At 37.1% G+C, this 4,614-nt stretch overlaps 1 long non-coding RNA gene across 1 annotated transcript; it reads right to left on the bottom strand.

Moving 5' to 3' along the window:
• Window positions 1–919: 919 nt before the first annotated feature.
• LOC125754336 (uncharacterized) lies at window positions 920–3,821 on the bottom strand. The gene is made up of 3 exons (XR_007408291.1): window positions 2,883–3,821; window positions 2,197–2,328; window positions 920–1,100 (listed from the first exon to the last, which is right to left on the bottom strand). It is a non-coding gene; the product is annotated as an uncharacterized LOC125754336 (long non-coding RNA).
• Window positions 3,822–4,614: the final 793 nt, after the last annotated feature.

Here is a 4,614-nt window from a genome sequence, read left to right as displayed (position 1 = left end):
TTTATTAAAAAAAATTTCATGCTTTAGAAAGATTAATCTAACAGCAGAATACATGATAGACTAGAAGAGGAAATGATAGGGGCTAAGAAATCTTTCTGGGTCATCAGGTCAAACCTTACATGGTAGCAATTGGAATGGAAAAGTAAGTATACATCTGAAATATTTCAAAAGGAGATACTAATTATTTGGGATATTATTCTCTAATAAAGGAAAGAAATTAAAATGTTGTACATGAATGTAAAAATAAGATAGGAAAGCATTTAGCCAGAAAACTTTATCAGTGTTTACCTGTTGAGACAGAGCGAAAAATTACACATTTTATTTTCCACACTGTATAGCTACCCCACACCGAACAATTTATTTCTATCCCTCTCCATGTATGATCTTTCTTAATCCTCACCACTAAATGATGAGGGGAGTGGACTAACCCTCATTTTAGAGATTAGGGAACTGAAGCCATGTTTAAGTGAACTGTGGAAGATCATGCAACTAAAACACAGTAAAGCCAGGTTCAAGCTAAACTCTGGCACAAACTCCTTTTTTTCTTAGCCTTAGACTCAATTGAGAGAATAGATTCTCAGTATCATCATACACTGTAATGAAATCAAGAAAAAAGCAAACTGAGAAAGCACCGTTGAATCTATCAACATTTTTGCAGGAATCAGTGTGAAGAGAGCAAAAGGGGAGCCCTCTGGAGTTAAGAAGACTAATCAGAGAATGGATACGTAGCGGATATAACTTTAATCACCTAACACTTTTGTCAAGACTTTCAATGTTCTTCCATCTTTATAGTAGAAACAGTGACTACCTTTCAACATAATCGACTCTCTTTAAAATGCAACTGACAGAAACTCAACTCAGGCCCAATTAAGTAAAACAAGCAAATTCCTGAGAAGCAAAAACCATAATTTATTGGGTTATACAACTGAGAAGTTCAGGCTGTATTGAACTCTCACCATGACTGTATCTAAAGGCTTTACCTGAGGTCATTAAATTTTTCTTTTACCTTTTCTTCATTCATTGGCTTGCCTCTGCTTTGTTTTCAGGCAGGTTCTCTTCATTCCTGGGACAAGATGCAACTCCAGATACTACCTTTCAACCTGGCATTTTCAGAGAGAATTGCTTTGTTAACTCCAGAAAGAAATCTTATGAAGGACTTGAAGTGGTTTTGCTTGGATGATACATTCCTTTCGGTCACAGGCAATGGAGCCCAGGACACACCAGGTAAGAGAGCCCACCAAGATTTACACAAGTAGTGGAGACTGATGTAGGAAAAGCCTAGAATGGTTACCAGAAGAAAGGTGAAAAGCCTTTCCGGGCAGACCTACTCTATAGTCATGATGACGGTTTGCCACATGCTGCTCCTAGTTTTTTTCTCCCGTTAGGTCCTTTCCAGTTCCTTCTATCTAGCAGAAGCAGGTTAGTTATTGCAAAACCACATCTCATGCTTCCTAATTTCTGAGTCTTTGTTCAGTTTGTTTATGCTACTTTGAGTTCCTCCCCTAAACCTGCCTGATTAAATATAAATTCTAGAAGCTAATGCATTGCATATATTAGGTGTTTAATGAATGTTCATTGTAGGGAATTGTCTAAGTAATTCATTAGACATTCAGGAGACAAGAAGATACACAGGGCAGAGTCACTAACCTCAAAGAGCTTTGATTAGGAGGTTAGAGAAAACACAAATAACCAAAGTACGAAACAAAACAATGCACTGAATACATAAAAATAAAGGGAATTCAGAGTGGGAAAGGATGAAGCGTATCTGAGAGAAGGGGGAAATAGATTTCAGCAAAGGCTTTGTTTAAATGCAAGTATTTGATTTAGCTCTTAAAAGTGATCGAAATTCAATGCGTATTTATTTGAATTGAGTAGATGAAGAAGTGAATGAGCGAGGTATAAGAAGAAACAGATAAAGCATTTCAATTTTAGATCATCTATAAAGAAAGATTAGTCTGAATTCTAAAAGGTAGTGGAGTCAAGAAATGACTTCTTTATTTCTTTTTTTTCTTTCTTTTGTTCCTTCCTTCCTTCCCTCCTTCCTTCCCTTCCTTTGGTAGGGAATTGAACATATTTGAAGAAGAGGAATATTAAATAGGATATACCAAATTTATTAAGAAAAAAAATGGTTCAATGTAAGATTTTGGTCTAGAAAAGTAGAGGATGGGGAGCCTGGGTGACTCAGTCATTAAGTACCTGCCTTCAGCTCACATCGTGACCTCAGGTCCTGGGATCCAGCCACAAATGGGGCTCCCTGCTCAGCAGGAAGCCTGCTGCTTCTCCCACGCCCTCTGCTGTTCCCCCCATTTGTGCTCTCTGGTTTTCTCTCTGTGTCAAATAAATAAATAAAATATTTTAAAAAAAGAAAAGTCAAAGAGAATGAGATACAGAAAATAAATGGAATTTTAAAGGCAAATCTCTTAAGAAAAAAAAATAATCTTAAATAGTCTTAGGAAACCAAAACCAAACAAAAGATTTTATAGGAAAATACCTTTTTTTAAATGATAGGCTTAACTTTAAAGTGGCAAACATTAGTTCAGATTTTCCTGTTTATAATGGATTACTGTGTTTTGTTTTAAATCTGTTCGATGGTAATTTATGGACTACATAAAAGTAACAAAATACTTCCTCATACAATATCTAGTGCCTATTTCTTAATAATCTACTTCAGTCGAAAGTTTAAAAGTGTTCTTCCAGTCATTTATATATAAATAGAGGTGTTAAGTGTCCCTTACAGTATTAGGAAATCAATATAAATATTTAACGTAAAGGAAAGAAGAGATGATTTAAGTATCTTGGGATTCAAGTTGGAGACAATTGCCCTCTCACATTTCTTTCTCATTTTCTCTGTTTCAGAGAAATAAGAGTACTGTCTTTGATACCTAAAATGATAATTATAATTTCTAAATTCGTGAAGCCGATCGCCAGCCTCTAGTAGCAGGTTCATATTTATTCTAGTGCTCTCACAATGGGAAATGCGTTAGAACTGGATGTTTGTGATGTCATTATGAAAAGGAATCTTAGGCTTTACCTTACCATATCCTTATATGCTAAGATTTTCATTTATTTATGTAGCAGCCCCTTAGAACTAACTAGAACATTTTGGTCACTAGAAGGTGCTAGATATTTGCCCCTGCAAATACAGGGAGGTGATGTAAAGCCTAGAAGGATTCTGATAGAAATTTTCTCTTGTAAAGGTTGCATGTGGGAGGAGGAACCACGTAAAATGTAACTCAGAAGTTGTTAGACTTGATGAGTAATGTGCGTTGAAGGGTCATTTCATTATTCTGGGTCACACTTCATTTTTGTAGAGGCCAGTGGGATCTGTTCCCTGCTGCAATTTGCTAAGAATTACAGATATGGCCCTCTCCATCTCTATATGTTCCTAATAAAATGCAGTGTGCAGAGGGGGAGGGAATGTGGAAACAATGCATTCCCATGAATTATGTTAAGCATTTATTTCTCAGCTCATCTTCTACTAAACACCTCTTAACACCCTGCCTGGTAACCAGACTTGATGATTTGCACACTGGCCCCCTACAGGTCTAACTTCATTCTGTTTTCTCCTCCTGGAGCATTCCCTTTTCATGCACTTCCTTCCCTTTATCATTTCATCATTTCCAACCCAATATTCTCAAGACAAAAAATGTGAAGCTCAGCTCAGATATCCCCTCTTGCATGAAACCTCCTCTCTTTTCCCCTCATGATGAAAGTAGTACTTTTCTTCTGAACTTCTCTGGCACTTTATACCCTCATTGCAGGCATCCCTAAGTGATTCATAGTGATTTTTATGTGTTCCTCATCTACCCTATTGGAAAAGTGATTTGCAGATTCTTTCCCTTTTTATTTTATTTTTTAAAGATTTTATTTATTTATTCATGAGAGACACAGAGAAAGAGGCAGAGACACAGGCAGAGGGAGAAGCAGGCTCCATGCAGGGGGAGCCCAATGTGGGACTCGATCCCAGGACCCTGGGGTCATGACCTGAGCCAAAGGCAGACGCTCAACCACTGAGCCACCCAGGCATTCCAGATTCTTTTCCTTTTTAAAAATTTGGCACCTGAGTTATCATGCACATGTAAATACTGCATAAACATTTTTGAATACATAAATATATGAAAATGAACAATAAATAATATAAAAAATAAATGTGTTAGAAAGAAGAGCGATTAAGAAGTTGTTATAGCCATTCAGTGGTGTTCACACCCTTAAACCAGGATGATGGCAGTATATACTAGGGTAGTGGCAAGTGGAAATGGATGAAATGGAAATTGTGAAAGCTATCCAGGAGCTAGAATTGATAGGATGTGGAGAAGAAGGTGAGGAAGAGAGAGAATTCAATATTCTTTCCAGATTTCCTGCTTGAGGAAATGAGCAGTTGATTGTACCATTTACTAAATAGAGAATTCTGAAGAAATAGCAGTACCAGGGGAGGAAAAGAATTCATTCCATTTGGATACGCTGAATTCTAAGTGCCTATGAAATCCAAGTGGATAAAAACAACTAGGGATTGATTATGGGTCTGAAGTTCAGGAGACAGTGTGGATATACATGTTGGAATTGTCAGCAGGTGCATGGTGATTGGAGCTGTACCAGTGACTGGGAAAGATCACT

Source organism: Canis lupus, chromosome 34, assembly GCF_003254725.2.
Source record: "Canis lupus dingo isolate Sandy chromosome 34, ASM325472v2, whole genome shotgun sequence".
NCBI classification, from domain to species: Eukaryota; Metazoa; Chordata; class Mammalia; order Carnivora; family Canidae; genus Canis; species Canis lupus.
The sequence above is the reverse complement of the archived record's forward strand: the minus strand, read 5'-3'. Positions and strand labels throughout refer to the sequence as shown.